We start from the raw sequence: 20,915 nt of genomic DNA on the forward strand, positions 1-20,915 counted from the left end.
TCTGTCCTTAACTGTCCGTTTGTAAAGATGTCCGACTTTTCAAGCGGACAGAAAAAACCTACATGTCGGGTTTTGCTGTCCGCTTGAGAAGTCGGACATCTTTACATGCGGACAGTGAAGGAAGGGCACGGAGTGCAAAAGAACGCACCCGATCGCCATTTAAATGAATGAAAAGTGTCACGGACACAGCTAGTGTCAGCTCCTAATGTCCGTGCGAGATTTTGAACAGACACTAGGAGCGGACACTACCTGTCGGACAATGACGGTAGTGTGAACGCTCCCTAACTGTTAGTGACATTCTCAGCCTCTGCTTATGTCATGGCCGTCTGTACCAAATTTGGTAATGTGCCCACCCCAAATTCACTTTAAGACTGATTAGCATATCTATTAAAAAGTTATCTCTTCATTATTTCTTTGCTTTATGGTGACAAAGGTATGTTTTTGTTGTTCTTAAAGACCACTACACAGCTCTATCATTGGCTTTAAAGAGGCTGTCCAATTTCTGGCAACTGCTGCTATGTTACTCTTCTACGCCATTATTGGCCAATTGTAAATAGTGATTTTTCGATTGTGGCACTATATCCCTAGATGATACCTAGTAACCTCACCTTAAAATTGGAATTTCTTAAACACCATCAGAGAAAATTAAAACTTCTTATTACATCCCTATCCCCTATATGATCCTTCTTAAGGAGTAGAGTTTCAACAATGTGAGTAACTTCTTTGGGACGTTTTGTCACTGAATGTGAATTGTGCCATTAAATCCGTTCTGCTCTTCTGCCATGTGTCTTGAAATTAAAGGGAGTTTGTCAGACAATAATAATGCAGTAAAGAAGCGCAGAAATATACCTTTGTGACCACCAATTAAGCAACGCAGAGAATCTATGCAAATCAGCTTGCAAGTACATTTCTCTGGACTCACTGCCCAACAATGTACTTTTACCCACAGTTGACATCTTCAGTCTCTGCCTTTGTCACAGCTGTCTATAGCCAAATCTACCCCGGATTTGCATATGCATAAAAATAATTATTATCTTTGCATTCTTTCCTATTAAAGGCCCCTACACAACCCATATTTTTGATCTGACAGAATACCATTGAGGTAATTTTCAGACTACAGGCAGATCATTCTGGTGAGATCCAACTGTGATATTAACTCACACTGCCGAACAATTCATTTGAATTGCCAGTTGGTTCTTGTTTTCAGTGGTATCTCTTATTAATTCTGGTTCCTCTCCAGGTCCCACACACCACAATAAAAACTGGAGATTGAGAACTTGTAGTTTCTATTAGGTCAATGGCCTCTAGTTTCTATAGAAGAGAGAAGAAAGAAAACTGCTGTGAGTATATTTTTATGTATATATTTTTATACTTTGTTTTTGTTTTGTTTTTTTAATGAAAAGTCAGCGGGTTGTTTGAGGAGTTTTTGGCTTAACCCCTTAAGGACCAGGCCATTTTTTGGTTTCGCATTTTCGTTTTTCCCTCCTCACATTTCAAGAGCCATAACTTTTTCATTTTTCAGTTCACAGAGTCACATGATAGCTTATTGTTTGCGGGACAAATTGTACTTTGTAATGGCACCATTCAATATGCTGTGCAATGTACTGGGAAGCTGGAAAAAAATTCAGAATGAGGCGCAATTGGAGAAAAAATGCATTTGCGCCATTTTCTTATGGGTTTAATTTTTACAGCATTCACTGTTTGGTACAAATGACATGTTACCTGTGTTCTACGTGTCAGTACAAACGCGGTGATACCAAATTTATATAGTATTTGAAATTTTTTGATACTTTTAAAAAAATGATAAACTTTGCAAAATAGAAAAAAAAATTTGTGTCATCATGTTCTAACACCTGTAACTTTTTCATATTTCCATGTATGGAGCTGGTTGTGGTGTCTTTTTATGCGGGACAAGATGACGTTTCTATTGATACCATTTGGGGAAAGATCCGATGGTTTGATCACTTTTTATTCAATTTTTTATAGGAGGCAAAGTGTTGAAAAAAACGCTTTTTGGCTGTTTTTATTTTTTTTGCCGCTACGCCGTTCGCAGTACGGGATAAATGTTTTAATATTCTAATAGTTCAGGCATTTTGGAGCGGAGGGATACCTAATATGTTTATGTTTAATGTTCTTTAATTACTTTTATAGCTGATCTAGGGAAAGGGGGGTGATTTGAACTTTTATATTTTTTTTATTTTTTTTAATACTTTTAAAAACTTTTTTTTTTCTTCTGTTACATTTATGATCAGACCCCTTAGGTACCTTGAAACCTAGGGGGTCTGATCGCTCATACTATTCACTGCAATACTACAGTATTGCAGTATTGCAGTGAATAGGAAAATCGCAGCACTTCTATTAGACGATGCCTCTGGCATCGTCTAATAGATCTAGTGCAGAGACAAGCCTGGAAGCCTTCAATAGGCTTCCGGCTGTCATAGCAACCGATCACCGCCCTCTTGTGACGTTCAGGAGGGCGGCGATCGGCAAAACATGGCGGCGCCCATGCCACCGGCGCCGTTTACACACTGCGGTCACGTTTGACCGCAGTGTGTAAAGGGTTAACAGCAGCGATCGGCTCGGGCACCGACCGCTGCTGTTAGTGGCAGGTCCTGGCTGTATTATACAGCCGGCATCTGCCGTGTATGGAGCGAGCTCAGCGTGTGAGCTCGCTCCATACATCCCCATGCGACCCATGACGTACAGTTACGTCAAGGGTCGCTAAGGGGTTAAAGAGGACCTTTCACCACTTTTGGGCACATGCAGTGTTATATACTGCTGGAAAGCTGACAGTGCGCTGAATTCAGCGCACTGTCGGCTTTCCCGATCTGTGCCCGGTGTACAGAGCTTACGGTGCCGGTACCGTAGTGCTCTATGGTCAGAAGGGCGTTTCTGACCATTAGCCAGAGACGTCCTTCTGCCTCGCGGCGCCTATCGCGCTGTGCTGTGGAGCGGGGAGGAACGCCCCCTCCCGCTCCTGATAATACTCGTCTATGGACGAGCTGTGTGAGCAGAGGGAGGTGGTGTTCCTCCCCGCTCCACAGTACAGCGCGATAGGCGCCGCGAGGCATAAGGACGTCTCTGGCTAATGGTCAGAAACGCCCTTCTGACCATAGAGCACTACGGTATCGGCACCGTAAGCTCTGTACACCGGGCACAGATCGGGAAAGCCGACAGTGCGCTGAATTCAGCGCACTGTCAGCTTTCCAGCAGTATATAACACTGCATGTGCCCAAAAGTGGTGAAAGGTCCTCTTTAAAAAAAAAGTGTACTTTGTTATTTTTAACTTGTTTTATTGAGGAATAAAATATTAAAACAATTGTCAATACAGTACAGCCATTTGTAACAAATAAAGAACAAGTGGAATACATTGCCTGGGATATCTCTGCAGCAAATTAACCACTTGGTAACTGAAGCAATTATGGTATGGTTAGCATTACATATGCTAGGGGAGATACCATATTGAACACATACATTGATTTCAGATGGTGTTAGTTAATGTTATGATGTGCTGGATCATTACCATCAATAAAGACGTGGAAGCCTTATTTCTCATTCATGTTCTCATTTACTGGAAAGATTTACCTAGAGATTGAGGGGATTATAGCTCCAACTCTGAGAGCAGAATTGCATAAGCTGTGGTACACATTTAATGTGCATAGAGTAAGAGGGATGACTGCATTGAAATTTTGGGGGGCAGCCTCTGTTATTATATACTTTCTGTTCATACAGAACAACAGTATTGACAATGTTTCACCATTGGGATGTAGAAGGGGGTCATCTGTCCATCCATCTCACAGCAGTGGCCTTACATTCAATGAATAGGGTTTCATGAAGAACGATATGATTATAGGGTTGCCACCTCAACTTGTCAAAGAGGACCAATAAACAACTTCAGGCATTAGTAGCATCTGTATTGGCTCCACCAAAGCAAGGAAATCAGTGATCTCCAACAGAAAATACTGAACAAAACCACATGACCACATTAAATGCACAAAATCAGCATCTGGAGTTTGGCATAGATGACATTGAGAGGAAGAAATTATTCCCATTTTAAGTAGCCTGACTGGGGTGAGACAATATTGAAATATGTAGAGTTGTATAAGCTTGTTTTTCACTACTGAGGACATCAGACATCAGTCTACATATGTGACTCCAGAGCTTCATCCCACTCCTCTTTAGTAAGAGGGGATTTTCCACTTATTTTTCACCCACCATAGGTCACCCCAATTCCCAGCCATCACTATAGAAGGTTAAGTATTGGCTGCACGCCTGGTAACAGTGAGTAATTGAGGGCCATTAGCCATTTTACTTGCTAATACTTACTTGCTAATACTTACTTGCTTTACTTGCTGAATATAGGGTATCTGCTCCTATTAACCCTTTCCCGATGGAACAGGAGCACTGCAGATATCCTATATTCAGTAGACCCGGGCACTTTCAGACACAGGGATACCTATTGTGTATGTGTTTCACAATAATTTTCTACTTTTAAATGTATTCTAGGGAAAGGAAGGAATAAGAACTTTTATTTATTTAATTTTTTTATTATATATTTTTTTAAACTTTTTTTTCCCACTATTTTATGGGAGACTCTATACATTACTACTGTGGCTGGTCAAAGACACCCTCCCCCCCCCCCCCCCAAAAAAAGAAAAAATATATATTTTTTTTTTTTGCTTGACTCAAGTATAAGCCGAGGGGGGCTTTTTCAGCACAAAAACTGTGCTGAAAAATTCAGCTTATACTCGAGTATATACGGTAAGTTATTTTAATAATATAAGGAATCACTCTTCCTGGGTAAGGGCATCTTACTACTCACAGTGGGGATTCAAAAGAAGATGCCAGTTTCTATATGATCAGCACATAATTATATTCGGTACTCGATGTGGTCAGGATACACAGCTGATGTCCCAATGGAGTCGTGAGCAATCTCTTAGATACTCATTACCTGCACAAATCTCTGAGAGATATAAGTTGAATACTGCTCTAATATCATATGTCTTTATTAGCTATACAACTGTGGTTATAGTCTGTTGAAGATCTATAGTCTACAGTTTAGTGAATTTAAAGGGGCTCTATCAGCAAAATCATGCTGCTAGAGCCCCACATATGCATGCATAGCCTTTAAAAAGGCTATTCAGGCACCGGTAAAGTTATATTAAACTACCCCCCCACCCCCCGTTTTAAAATAATAACCTAAAAAAGAATGTGCTCTACTTACCGAACGTGCACCCTGGGCGGGCATTCAGGGTGTGTCTTCATCTTCATCCCCGCCTCTTCTTCCTCCGATGTCCTCCGGTCCCGTCTTCCTCCAGCACTCGCGAACGGACAGTGATAGCCGGGGCGCATACGCAGTAGCCGTAGTAGAAGCCGCATGCTACTGCGCATGCGCCCAGGCCGTTTTTTCATATCAGTGTCCGCGAGCGAGCGCCGGAGGAGGACGGGACCGGAGGACATCGGAGGAAGAAGAGGCGTGGAAGAAGATGAAGACACACCCTGAATGCCCGCCCAGGGTGCACGTTCGGTAAGTAGATCACATTCTTTTTTAGGTTATTTTTTTAAAACGGGGGGTAGGGTAGTTTAATATAACATTACCGATGCCTGAATAGCCTTTTTAAAGGCTATGCACGCATATGTGGGGCTCTATCAGCATGATTTTGCTGATAGAGCCCCTTTAAAGAGATTCCTGTGGTGACAAACACTGAACATCAGGACGTGAAGTGTGGACGTTGTTCAGTGTCAGAACTTAAGTTGCGGAGTTGCCTGTATCGAAAGTGGAGGCAGACATGGGCAGAATCAGGCATCAGTGATGGCTGTTACCTGTTGGAATACTACAGTATGTAGCAGTGAACTACAACAAAAATCCATAAAGCAGCTCACCCAACCCACCACTGCAGGGACTCACAATCTTTGGTTCTCACACAATTGTATTGGCTATGCTGTGGCAAATTCAAACTGTGCATTCTACATGAATTTGTAACATTGAATGTATTATGCGTTGTGCATGAACTGTATTTATTTTCAGCAGTAAAATTTGATTATTATCAATATGATCTCTGGCTCATTTGTGGTCCATTTAGATAAAGCCGCCTGCATAGGAGAAAACTGATAGAAATTTCAAAAATAGTGTTATTCTCCATGTATGAGTGGTGTTCAATAAGTCATCTACCTCAGTATGTTAAGCTGAGCTTGTCTGTGTAGGTTGAGACTTGTCTATACATTGTAACACATAGCAGCAGTACAGTCTGATGAGAGCACTGGAAGTGACAGGATAGCAAATGCAGTACAGTGCGGGTCTAAATTGAAATTGAGGGATTTGGAGCCATGTTCTGTGATAAAATTCCTGACAAAGAAAGAAAAAAAAAAGCCTAAAGAAATATATGAAAGGATGATTGATGTAAATGATGATGATGTACTTTCCTACTATCAAATACAGTTTTGGGCCAAGCAGTTAAATGGGTTAGGGAATCAATTCAAGATGACCCCCATTCAGGGAAACCTGTCGTAGCATGCTTCAACAATGAAAGCATTACGTGAGGCAGTCAAAGAGAAACACGGTGGGCAGTTGCATGCAGTTGTGTTATTCTTTCTCGACAATGCACCAGCTCACGAGTCTCGCCAATTACAAGCTGCCATAAGGGAATGGAGCTTAACTATGCACCCTACCGTGCATACCTGGTTCCCAATTATTACTTTCTCTTTCGTATAGGGTATTGGAGGGAATTTACAAAAAGTATCACATGCAGAGTTTGCACTAAAAAAAATGGCACATTGATACAGTACGTACCGTATATACTCGATTATAAGCCGAATCTTTCAGCCCAGTTTTTGTGCTGAGAAAGCCCCCCTCGGCTTATACTCGAGTCAGCATCTAATGCACCCAAAAACGCCGACCATTTTAATTTTTGAAATTTTCCAGTAGCTGCTGCATTCCCTCCCCCCCCCCCCCCATGCTTATCCTCGACTCAATAAGTTTTCCCAGTTTTTTGTGGTAAAGTTAGGGGCCTCGGCTTATAATCGGGTCGGCTTATACTTGAGTATACTGTATATGGTACATATACAGTATATACTGAATGGTTTGCTGTCTCCCTGGAGCCAGGGTTTAGCATGTGGTGGAATGGGTGCACAAATTGATGGGAGTAGCTGGGGAAGACCCAGCTGTTGTGGTCCATGTGGTTACCAATCACAGAGTAAATGGTAGGTGGTGGCTCCTTAATAATAATTTTAGAGAACTAGGCTCCAAGTTGAAGGGAAGGACCTCCAACGTTCTCTGAAATACTGCCTGTGCCATGCAATACACAGGAAAGGCAGCTGGTGCTTAGTTAGTTAAAGAGAACCTTTCACTGATTTGGGCACAGGCAGTTCTATATACTGCTGGAAAGCTGACAGCGCTCTGAACTCAGCGCACTGTCGGCTTTCCCGATCTGTGCCCAAATTGGTGAAAGGTCCTCTTTAAATGCATGGCTCAAGTCTTGGTGCAAGAAAGAAAGTTTTGGGTTCCTTAAGCACCAGGCTGACTTTTCACTGTGGAACAAGTTGTTTTCCAGATAACTTGCACCTGAATGGAAGTGTGTGTCTAGCGGGGGTGGCAGAGCATTTTTTTTTTTAAACTGATTTCTTTTAGAGATGAGCGAACACTAAAATGTTCGAGGTTCGAAATTCGATTCGAACAGCCGCTCACTGTTCGAGTGTTCGAATGGGTTTCGAACCCCATTATAGTCTATGGGGAACATAAACTCGTTAAGGGGGAAACCCAAATTCGTGTCTGGAGGGTCACCAAGTCCACTATGACACCCCAGGAAATGATACCAACACCCTGGAATGACACTGGGACAGCAGGGGAAGCATGTCTGGGGGCATAAAAGTCACTTTATTTCATGGAAATCCCTGTCAGTTTGCGATTTTCGCAAGCTAACTTTTCCCCATAGAAATGCATTGGCCAGTGCTGATTGGCCAGAGTACGGAACTCGACCAATCAGCGCTGGCTCTGCTGGAGGAGGCGGAGTCTAAGATAGCTCCACACCAGTCTCCATTCAGGTCCGACCTTAGACTCCGCCTCCTCCGGCAGAGCCAGCGCTGATTGGCCGAAGGCTGGCCAATGCATTCCTATGCGAATGCAGACTTAGCAGTGCTGAGTCAGTTTTGCTCAACTACACATCTGATGCACACTCGGCACTGCTACATCAGATGTAGCAATCTGATGTAGCAGAGCCGAGGGTGCACTAGAACCCCTGTGCAAACTCAGTTCACGCTAATAGAATGCATTGGCCAGCGCTGATTGGCCAATGCATTCTATTAGCCCGATGAAGTAGAGCTGAATGTGTGTGCTAAGCACACACATTCAGCACTGCTTCATCAAGCCAATACAATGCATTAGCCAGTGCTGATTGGCCAGAGTACGGAATTCGGCCAATCAGCGCTGGCCAATGCATTCTATTAGCCCGATGAAGTAGAGCTGAATGTGTGTGCTAAGCACACACATTCAGCACTGCTTCATCAAGCCAATACAATGCATTAGCCAGTGCTGATTGGCCAGAGTACGGAATTCGGCCAATCAGCGCTGGCTCTGCTGGAGGAGGCGGAGTCTAAGATCGCTCCACACCAGTCTCCATTCAGGTCCGACCTTAGACTCCGCCTCCTCCGGCAGAGCCAGCGCTGATTGGCCGAAGGCTGGCCAATGCATTCCTATGCGAATGCAGACTTAGCAGTGCTGAGTCAGTTTTGCTCAACTACACATCTGATGCACACTCGGCACTGCTACATCAGATGTAGCAATCTGATGTAGCAGAGCCGAGGGTGCACTAGAACCCCTGTGCAAACTCAGTTCACGCTAATAGAATGCATTGGCCAGCGCTGATTGGCCAATGCATTCTATTAGCCCGATGAAGTAGAGCTGAATGTGTGTGCTAAGCACACACATTCTGCACTGCTTCATCAAGCCAATACAATGCATTAGCCAGTGCTGATTGGCCAGAGTACGGAATTCGGCCAATCAGCGCTGGCCAATGCATTCTATTAGCCCGATGAAGTAGAGCTGAATGTGTGTGCTAAGCACACACATTCAGCACTGCTTCATCAAGCCAATACAATGCATTAGCCAGTGCTGATTGGCCAGAGTACGGAATTCGGCCAATCAGCGCTGGCTCTGCCGGAGGAGGCGGAGTCTAAGGTCGGACCTGAATGGAGACTGGTGTGGAGCGATCTTAGACTCCGCCTCCTCCAGCAGAGCCAGCGCTGATTGGTCGAGTTCCGTACTCTGGCCAATCAGCGCTGGCCAATGCATTCTATTAGCCCGATGAAGTAGAGCTGAATGTGTGTGCTTAGCACACACATTCAGCTCTACTTCATCAGGCTAATAGAATACATTGGCCAATCAGCGCTGGCCAATGCATTCTATTAGCTTGATGAAGCAGAGTGTGCACAAGGGTTCAAGCGCACCCTCGGCTCTGATGTAGCAGAGCTGAGGGTGCACAAGGGTTCAAGTGCACCCTCGGCTCTCCTACATCAGAGCCGAGGGTGCGCTTGAACCCTTGTGCAGCCTCGGCTCTGCTACATCAGAGCCGAGGGTGCGCTTGAACCCTTGTGCACACTCTGCTTCATCAAGCTAATAGAATGCATTGGCCAGCACTGATTGGCCAGAGTACGGAATTCGGCCAATCAGCGCTGGCCAATGCATCCCTATGGGAAAAAGTTTATCTCACAAAAATCACAATTACACACCCGATAGAGCCCCAAAAAGTTATTTTTAATAACATTCCCCCCTAAATAAAGGTTATCCCTAGCTATCCCTGCCTGTACAGCTATCCCTGTCTCATAGTCACAAAGTTCACATTCTCATATGACCCGGATTTGAAATCCACTATTCGTCTAAAATGGAGGTCACCTGATTTCGGCAGCCAATGACTTTTTCCAATTTTTTTCAATGCCCCCAGTGTCGTAGTTCCTGTCCCACCTCCCCTGCGCTGTTATTGGTGCAAAAAAAGGCGCCAGGGAAGGTGGGAGGGGAATCGAATTTTGGCGCACTTTACCACGTGGTGTTCGATTCGATTCGAACATGGCGAACACCCTGATATCCGATCGAACATGTGTTCGATAGAACACTGTTCGCTCATCTCTAATTTCTTTTTATCGAAAGAACCCAAAGTAGACATACAAATGCTCAATAGAATATTACATTGTTAAGCACATTTTACACAGCATGTAATTACAAGCAGTTGTATGATCAAAAATAAAGAGTAAGTAAAGTAAAAGTAGAGAAACCTTGTCTCGGTATGTGTCCAATATGATGTCAAAATACAGACAGACCATTAGTATAGTAGAAAATTGAAGAAATAGACCATAGGGTGTGCCATACAGTCAGTCATAACTCGTGGGTGGGACAAATTGGGATTAAGGAAACGAGAGGGAAATAGGGTACTAATGAGGATTACGTCAATCTGTGCAAGAATATATAACAGATTCAGCATGGAAGAGCAGTATTATCTTTTGGAGAATGTGCAGGTATCTGACCTAGGAGTAGTAATGTGATATATTTCCCATTTAAAGGGATCCTATCATTAAAACACAATTTTTTCTCACTAACACGTTGGAATGGCCTTAAGAAAGGCTATTCTTCTCCTACCTTTAGATGTCTTCTCTGCGCCGGGTATAAATCCCGGTTTTCATCGGTTTGCAAATGAGGGGGGTCCCCAGCACTCAAACAGCACTGGGGACGTCTAGGGCACATCTGTTCAGGATTGTGGACAGGATCGATCCTATGACGTTGGAGGTCATACTGCTTTCAATGTGATATACGCGTATCACATTGAAAGCAACAGGTAAAAAAGCCTCCTGTTCAATGGGTAGCTCACGGAAGACAGAACCCATTGAAGTCAATGGGATTCTGTTTTACACTGCTCATCATGCTTTACATGTCAGAATGAGTAGAGCATAACTCCGTGTGAAAGCTGCCTAAAATCCTGCTCAGCTCTGTCCACCCAGCCGTGTTCAGCATTGCTTAGGGTGGGTTCACACCACCCACCATTGGATGTTTGTTATGATGATGTCCATAAAAAAAAATAATAAAAAAATAAACGGACACCTATCATACCAGACATTAACGGACATTTAACCGGTTAAGGACCGCCGTACGTAAATTTACGGCCTGCGGTCCAGGTACCTAAAGACCGGACTATTGTAAAAATACGTCCTGTCTTTAGGTACCTATTTCGCGGGGGGATGGGTGCGGGGAGGACGGGGGTTAGGTGTTACTAACACCTAACCCCTTCCTCAATAACGTCCAGTCGGAACTGAGTCCGACTGGACGTTTTAACCCTTTCGATCGCGCCGTGAAACATCACGGCGCGATCGAAAGGCATCCGCCGACAATTGAATCTGATCGGCACCCCCCGCGGCGAGATCGGAGGGTGCCGATAGCAGTAAAAGGTAGTCTGGGGTCTGGCCAGTGACCCCAGACTGCCCGGAGCCCCCACATACCTGGTGATCCTGCCAGGACCTTCTGATGTCAGGCTGTGCGTCTACACAGCCTGACATCCTGCTACGGAATGCCATGTGGGACACCTGCATGCTGTGTCTCACATGGCATTCTGTATCAGCAAAGTATTGCTGATTGAAGTGTCCTAAATGGACACATGAAAAAGTAAAAAAAAATGTAAAAAAAATAAAATGAAGTGTATGAAAAAAATTAATAAAGTTATAAAGCCCAAAAATCCCTTTTTCTCAATAGAAAATGAATTATATAAAAAAAGAACTAAAAAGTAATAAAAACAATGCATATTTGGTATTGTCGCGTCCGTAACAATCTGTACAATAAAACTGAAATAATATTTAATGTACACGGCGAACGCCGGAAAAAAAAACCGGAAAAAACTCGCCGGAAGTAATGATTTTTCGCCATCTCACCATACAAAATATGCTATAAAAAGTGATCAAAAAGTCATATGCATCCGACAACAGTACCAATAAAAAGCGCAGGTTGTCCCGCAAAAAATAAGCCCTCAACCAACTCTGTTAACCGAAAAATAAAAATGTTACGCCTCTTAGAAGATGCGATGCAAAAAACATTGATTTATGTCCCCAAATGTGTTTTTCCTCTGCAGAACTAGTAACACATAAAAAAATACTATAAATGAGGTATCGCTGTAACCGTACCGACCCGCAGAATAAAGGGAACATGTTACTTATACTGTACGCTGCATGGTGTAAAATTAAAAAAGTAAAACTCAATGCCAGGATTGATTTTTTTTTTTAAAATCCAGCAAAAAAGGGTTAATAAAATGTATTCAATAAGATGTAGACACCCAAAAATGGTGTCATTACGAAATGCATCTCATCCCGCAAAGAATAAGCCCTTATATGGCCGCGTCACCAGAAAAATAAAGAAAATATAGCATCTCACAATGTGAAGACAAAAACCCTCAAAAATCGCCAAATTATTAGAACACGACTGGCTGCATCAGGAAGGGAATATATAAGCTGTGCGAGCGAATATCAGGGGACACCCCAGATTTACAGCTTATGAGGGAACAGACACCAGAAGTGACCCCAAAGTGACCCCCAGAGTGACTCCCCCAATCATAGGAGCTACGGGGACATAGTAGGGAATTTGGTGTCTGCAATGTCCTCCGCACCTCTTATATATTCCCTCTTCGCCATCCGCTGTGCAGTCACGTCCGGGATACTAATACTCACTACACCCCCTGATAAATTCTTTGAGGGGTACAGTTTTCAAAATGGGGTCACTCCTGGTACCCCATGGAATCCACTTTTCTGGTACCTTACAGGCTCTACAAACATGACATGGCGTCCAGATACCAAACATCTGAATCTGTACTCCAAAAGCCGCATAGCGCTCCGTTCCTTCTGCGCCCTGCTGTACGTCCAAACTGCAGTTTATGACACATGTATGACACATGTATGACACTGGTGTACCCGGGATAATGCACGTAATGTCATATGTGGGTATAAACTGATATTAGGGCACAGCCGGACACAGAAGGGAAGAAGGGTCATTTGGTTTTTGGAGCACAGACGGTTTGGTTTTTGGATGCCATGACACTTTTGTAGAGCTGAAACGCCAGTAATTTGGAATCCCCTGATAAATTACCTTATTTTGGAAACTACACCCCTGAAGGATTTATCCAGGGGTACAGACAGCATTTTTAACCCCCAAGTGTTGCTATAACTTTATATATTTAACTATAACTGTAGTGGATTGTGAGAGGTGAAAATGACCATTTTTCCAGGAATACGTCCTTTCAGTGCGTAATATGTTGTGCCCACCTTGTATCAGAGATGAACGCTCTAAAAGCTGTTGTGCCTGGGATACCCGTTTAACAGTTTTTGGAGTGTCTCTGCTGACATAAGTCGGGCACAACATGTTGCACACTGAAATGGCAAATCTGTAAAATTTTCATTTTTAACTTCTCTATCAGTTGCGATTTCATTTCTGGAAACTAAATAAATGCAACACTCAAGGGTTAAAAATTCTCGCTACACCACTTGATAAATCCCATCAGTGGGGTAGTGTCCAAAATAGGGTGACATGTCTGCGGATTCCACTTTATTGGCAATTCAGGGGCTTTGCAAAAGTGGCATGACGTCCAAAAACCAAACTGTGCTCCAAAAACCAAAATAGCGCTCCTTCCCTTCTGTCCCCGGCTGTGCCCAAACAGCCATTTCTACCCACATATGGCATTAAGTACGTTATCCGGGGTACACCAGTGTCATACATGTGGGCATACACTGCTATTTGGGTACCCAGCAGGGTGCAGATGTGAAGGAGCAATATGTGCTTTTGGAGTGCAGATTTAGATTCTTCGTTTTTGGACACCATGTCACATTTGCAGAGACCCTAAAATTGCCCCTACAAAATGGGGTCACTTCTTGGTGAATTCCAGTTTACTGGAACCTCCAGGGCTCTGCAAAAACATCATGGCGCCCAGAGGGTCCCTCTAAATCTGTACCCCAAAAGCTAAAACGCACAGTGGTCCTTCCCTTCTGAGCCCTGCTGTGTGCCCAAGCAGCAGTTTACACCCACATATATAATTTTTTGACCCCCGGGATGGTCCACTTAATAGTTTTAGGAGTGCAGGTCTCTGACAACACAAAGTGGGTGCAACGTATTGGGCACCGAAATGGCATATTTTTAAAAATTTCAATTTTCATTTTGTACATTAATTTTTGGGAAGCATTTTAGGCTCAAAATGATAATACCCCTTGATACATTCCTTGACAGGTGTAGTTTCTAAAATGGGGTCACTTTTGAGGGGTTTCCATTGTATTGATACTTTAGGGGCTCTGCAAATGCGACATGGCCCCTGAAAACTATTCCAGCAACATCTGCCCTCCAAAATCCAAATAGCGCTCTTTCCATTCTGAGCCCCAGCATGTACCCATACAGCAGATTTTGGCCACATATGGGGTATTGCCGTGTTCAGAAGAAATTGTGTAACAAACTGTGGGGGGCTTTTAATTCTTAAACTATTTGCAAAATTAAAACTATGGCGCTAAATGGACGATTCATTGGGAAAAAAAGTAATTTTTCATTTTCACGTCCCAATGTTAATAAAATCTGTGAAACACCTGTGAGGCCAAAATACTCACTCTACCCCTAGACAAATTCTATGAGGGGTGTAGTTTCCAAAATGGGGTCACTTATAGGGGGTTTCCACTGTATTGGTACTTTAGGGGCTCTGCAAATGCGACATGGGACCTGAAAAATATTCCAGCAAAATCTGCCCTCCAAAAGCCAAATAGCCCTCTTTCCATTCTGAGCCCCGCCATGTTCCCATACAGCAGATTATGACCACATATGGGGCATTTCTGTGTTCAGCAGAATTTGTGTAACGAACTTTAGGGAGCTTTTTCTCCTTTATCCTCTTGTGAAAATTAAAAATTTGGGGCTAAATTGACAGTTTGTTGGAAAAAAAGTAATTTTTCATTTTCATGGCCCAATGTTAATAAAATCTGTGAAACAGCTGTAGGGTCAAAATGCTCACTCTACCCTTTAATATGTTCTGTGGGGGGTGTAGTTTCCCAAATGGGGTCACTTTTAGGGGGTTTCCACTGTATTGGTTCTCTAGGGGCTCTGCTAATGCGACATGGCACCTAAAATTATTCCAGCAAAATCTGCCATCCAAAAGCCAAATAGCGCTCCTTCCATTCTGAGCCCCGCCATGTTCCCATACAGCAGATTATAGCCACATATGGGGTATTGCCGTGTTCAGGAGAAATTGTTTAACAAACTGTGGGGGGCTTTTACTCCTTTAACCCCTTGTGAAAATGAAAACTTTGGAGATAAAGTGACATTTTAGTAATTTTTCATTTACACATCCCAATGTTAGTAAAATCTGTGAAACAACTGTAGGGTCTAAATGCTGACTATACCCCTTGATGAATTCTGTGAGGGGTGTGGATTCTAAAATGGGGTCACTTTTGGGGGGTTTCCATTGTTTTGATACTCTAGGGTCTCTGCAAATAAGGCATGGCGCTGAAAATTATTCCAGCAAAATCTGCTGTTCAAACACCCAGTGTCGCTCCTTCCCTTCCATGCACTGCCGTGTGCCCAAAAATCAGTTTACACCCACATGTGGGGTATTTCTGTGCACGGGAGAAATTGCACAATAAACTGTCAGATGCATTTTCTCCTTCAACCCTTTGTGAATGTGTTAATTTTGGGTCTAAATGAATGTATTAGTGAAAAAAAATGAAATGTCTAAATTTCACTGCCATATTATTTTTATTCTTATGAAATGCTTAAAGGGTTAACAAACATCCCAAATGCTGTTTTGAATAATTTGAGGGGTGCAGTTTTGAAAATGGGGTAATTTATGGGGGTTTCTATTATACAGGCCTTTATAATTACTTTCAGAACTGAAGTGGTCCCTAAAAAATTGGTTTGGAGAATTTTCTTGTAAATCTGGAAAATCGCTGTTACACTTGTAAGCCTTGTGACGTCCAAAATAAATTAAAAGACAATCAAAAGATGATGCCGATATAAAGCAGAGATATGGGAGATAATATTTATTCATGTATTTGGATGGTATGACTATCTGCCTGAAAAGCAGAGAATTTCACATTTTGAAAATTGCAATTTTTTTCAAATTTCCATCAAATTTCCTAGCTTTTTTATAAATAAATGCAAAAATATTGATTAGTGTTTACCACTAACATGAAGTATAATGTGTTACGAGAAAACAATCTCAAATTCATTTGTGTAAGTTAAAGCGTCTCAAAGTTATTGCCATTTAAAGTGACACATGTCAGTTTTGAAAAAAGAGGCCTGGTCTTTAACATACTTTTGGGCCTGGTCCTTAACCGGTTAATGGATCAGTTAAAAAATTAGCATCAGTTAGTGTCCCTTAGTATCCGTTTGTATACAGTAAAAATGGACAGTATAACAGACTCCCATCTGTTACTTATAGACTGTAATGTAAAAAAATAATGGACACTTGACGTCCATCATGAAACGGATTTTTTTATGGACACAAAAGTCTTGCATGTTGGATTTTTTGTCCGCATGTGATGTGATGGATTTGATGTATAACAAACACTAACGGTCAATAACAGGCACATGATAAAATCCCATTGAAATCAATGGAAATGTTAATGGAGTTGTGACAGTTCTGCTAGTGTCCGTTGCTAAAATCTTGTAATGGACTATACTGATGGTCACCAGTGGTAGTGTGAACAACACCTTATCTATTCAGACATCAGCAGTATCAACATTGGATGTAAAGATGGCTACACTACATGCACAGTAGCTATTCTTAGACTGCTACTCATAACTAGCATACCTGCATATTTGAGGCTGCAAGATTTTGAAGCTGATGCGATTTACTTCTGAACAAGTACGGTATGTGTTGTAAATCAAGGCTTGTTGAGAGGAGTTGGCCAGGCTTAGCAGAGTAAAGTGCATTTGCTGGTAATGGAATAAATCAATTGTAAACACACATATGTGTGAACTTCGTATAAGTGCCCTAGCAAAGAGGTAGTTTGGAAGAACAAACTCTTTCTAAAGGTCTTACAATTCATGTATAAGTAAGAAAAAAATAAAGAGACCTGCAATAAATTGAGTCACATGCACAGTCATTATTTATTGAAAGAGAGGACACAGCAATAAACAGTGATGTAAATGGCTCTCATAGAAAGATAATGATGAGAAATATGTGCAAAACATGATTAATTCAAGATGCATTACATATTCTGCAGTTCCTGTTTGTTATATTGTATTTGTTGTAAAATCCAGGAATTTAGGCTAAGGCCCCACATTGCGGAAAAGCTGCTTTTTTTGTTGCAGGTTTTGCTGTGCTTTTTTGAGCCAAAGCCAGGAGTGCATTGAGCAGAAGATAGAAGTGTAAGAACTTCCTATATATTTCCCATTCCTATTGTAGCCACTTTCGGGCTTGGGTAAATAAAAAATCTGAAACAACAAAAAAGCAACTTTTCTGCCACATTGGACCTTAGTCTATTTAGTAAAACAAAGTTAGGGTCCATTCACACGGAGTAAACGTGCGCTCATTTTGGCAGAATACACGTGTAAAGAATACACGTTTAAAAATAAGACTCCCATTAACCTCAATTACATTTTTTACACATGTTAAAAAATCGCACCACAAAACACGAGACATGTAAAAAATGTCATTGAAGTCAATGGGAGTCTTATTTTTACACGTGTATTCTTTACACGTGTATTCTGCGTTTACTCCGTGTGAATAGACCCTCCAAGGAAAACACTACATTAAAAACCACAGCAAAAATGCATCAGGTTTTTTCCGCAGCAGAAGTTATTGCTAAATTTATCTCTGCAATCTTTCTGCTCTCATTATACCTATAGAAAAAAATGGCAGTTTTTCCACCCGTATAATTGACAAATGTTTTGGAAAATACAGCTTTTCTGTTGTGGATTCTTTTCTGCAATGTGTGGATGGGATTAGCCAACCACTGACAGGCATCACTCCCTTGCTTCTGTGAGCAAGGAGGTGGGAGTGGAAATGGCATCATCAGATTGGAGGTTATCCACCCACTCCCGATTGTCTCCAGATGAGGATTGTCATAAGCAAGGCAGGGTCCTTCCTTAAAGGGGCTCTATCAGCAAAATCATGCTGATAGAGCCCCACATATGCGTGAATAGCCTTTAAAAAGGCTATTCAGGCACCGTAAATGTTATATTAAACTACCCCCCCCCATTTTAAAATAAAACCCTAAAAAAGAATGTGATCTACTTACACATTGTGCACGCTGGGCGGGCATTCAGGGTGTGTCTTCATCTTCATCCACGCCTCTTCTTCCTCTGATGTCCTCCGGTCCCGTCCTCCTCCAGCGCTCGCTTGTGGACACTGATAAAAAAAAAATAGCCTGGGTGCATGCGCAGTAGCTGTAGTAGAAGTCGCGTGCTACTGCGCATGCGCCCAAGCTATTTTTTTTTTTATCAGTGTCCGGGAGCGAGCGCCGGAGGAGGACAGGTCCAGAAGACATCGGAGGAAGAAGAGGCAGGGATGAAGATGAAGACACACCCTGAATGCCCGCCCAGCGTGCACGATCCATAAGTAGAGCACATTCTTTTTTAGGTTATTATTTTAAAACGGGGGGGGTTAGTTTAATATAACATTTACGGTGCCTGAATAGCCTTTTTAAAGGCTATTCACGCACATGTGGGGCTCTATCAGCATGATTTTGCTGATAGAGCCCCTTTAAAAACCTGTATTTTCAGCAAAAACGATGCTACTGCCGCTGTATTAGCCATAGGCCCAGTTCACATCTGTGTTTAGGTTTCCGTTCGGGAAGTCCCCAAGTGGACCGCCCAAATGGAAACCTGAACGCAGATGTGAACCAGGCCTTAGATGCTGCACACTATTCTTTTCTCCTGATGATCCACACCTACGAGCAGGGGCGTAACTACCGTAGTAGCAGTGGTAGCATTAGGGGGCCCGGCAACAGCCGCTACCCCTGCAGATTTTTTTTTTCTTAACAGGCCGTTACCAGCTGGAGTTACTCCAGCCGGTAACGGCATAGCTCCCTGCATGTCCTGCATTTATACTGCTGTCCCGCGCAGCTCCTTGTAGTGTTTTACTTATTAAAAATCTCCCCCGCTCTTATAACAGACAAAATTTTGTAACTGCAATAAGAGTGGGGGAAAGCTTGTGCTGAAGGACCTGTGTGTGATGTCAGCCATCACATGACTAGGTGGGTGTGTCTTTATAGTCTTTGCAGTGCTGGAAGAGATGAAGAGAAGGAGAGATGTGGTGCTAGGTACTGAAGGGGAGGGGGATGTGAGATGCAGGATGGAGAGTGTGTGTCTGTGTGAGTGTGTATGTATGCGTGGTGTGGAGCAATTGAGGAACAACAGTAACCTAGGGGCAGAGATGGAGGGGAAACATTATACTGGGGGCAGAGATGGAGGGGAGGATATGAAACTGGAGGCAAATGGAGGGAGGGCATGAAATGTCATGTGACATCTGTGCGTTATTAAAGGTGGCCAACACCACCAAATACTGCGGCGGAGACAGGTAAGTAACTTTTTTTTATATATTTGTATCTCCCCTGGGTCGCCGCTTATTATACTCTGGGGTGTGAAAAGACCCCAGAGTATAATAATTGTTCATGGGTGTTCATTATGGGGCATAATCCCGCGTGCAGGAGCCACAATGGGGCATAATACTGTAAGCAGGGGCCACTATGGGACATAATACTGTGTGCAGGGGCCACTATGGGGCATAATTCTGTGTACTGGGGCCACTATGGGGCATAATAGATTGCGCACGAATGTGGTGGTGGTGGTGGGGGGAATCGGTCAAGATCTTTGATGTCGGTCAGGAAGAGGGGGGGGGGGGGGGGCATGTCAAAAGTTCGCCACGGGGCCCCGCCATTCCTAGTTACGCCACTGCGTACGAGCTGGGGAAACATCTAGATAATGTGTGTCTATCTGGTATAGGATGAGTGATTCTAATATAGATGATTCTCTTAGGGTTATAGTTATCTGAAGAGGAGTAACACTCTTATCACAGCACACTCCCACTGGGACGAATCTATAAACTCTCTACAGATCAGCTAATCCCCTGGAGGTACTTTAGATTAGCAGCACCTTAACAGCTTCCTTTCTTCATGGTGGAGAGGGAGCTCCCTCTATAGGACAGCAACTGGTTATAGAGGCACATATACCCCTGTTAATAACTATTATAGTGACAGCCCCTGTTTGATGTTTACAAATAACTCATATGCACATAGCACTTGAATATTGAGGATATTTGTCTTACCCTACGAATTGAATCTTACTTTCTCCCATAAGGCTGTATACCTATCAAAGACAGCCATTCATTTTATTTTACAAGTCCGGACTCCATATTTTTATATTTATATTTTTTTTAAAGTTAAGTTTTAATTTTTCCCTTCTATCTTTGTAAACCTATCCCCTACAATACATGAATTACATAAATACAGAATAGTGTTCCGATTGGTTCTGACCTCCAACTCTGCTCGATTAGCCAGAATCTCACTCACTTTGTGAAAACGCAGCATTTTACAGTACCCGCAAAGTAGAAGAAGGCCCCACATAGCTCCCCACTGCAAAAAAGCGTTGTGGGAAAAACCACAGCGGCAACGCGTCGCGGTTTTTCCCACAGCGATTTTTACAGAAAGTGTGCAAAAGTTTCCACTGTGGACTTTCTGCTCCAATTATACCTATAGGGAAACTGCCAGCATTTCCTTAGGTTTAATTGACCTGTGGCTCAAAAAACCGCAACAAAATCTGCAACAAAAAAAGCTGAGTTTCTGCAATGTGGGGCTTTAGTCCACGGGAAAAATCGCGGCATTTTATAGTAACAACAAAGTAGATGGGAGCCTTGCGAATCCCATGCCCACATTGTGATAAAAAAAAGCAGTGGGGACACGCTGTGATTTCCAAAAGCGGCGCG

This window comes from Leptodactylus fuscus, chromosome 2, assembly GCF_031893055.1.
Source record: "Leptodactylus fuscus isolate aLepFus1 chromosome 2, aLepFus1.hap2, whole genome shotgun sequence".
Classification (NCBI taxonomy): domain Eukaryota; kingdom Metazoa; phylum Chordata; class Amphibia; order Anura; family Leptodactylidae; genus Leptodactylus; species Leptodactylus fuscus.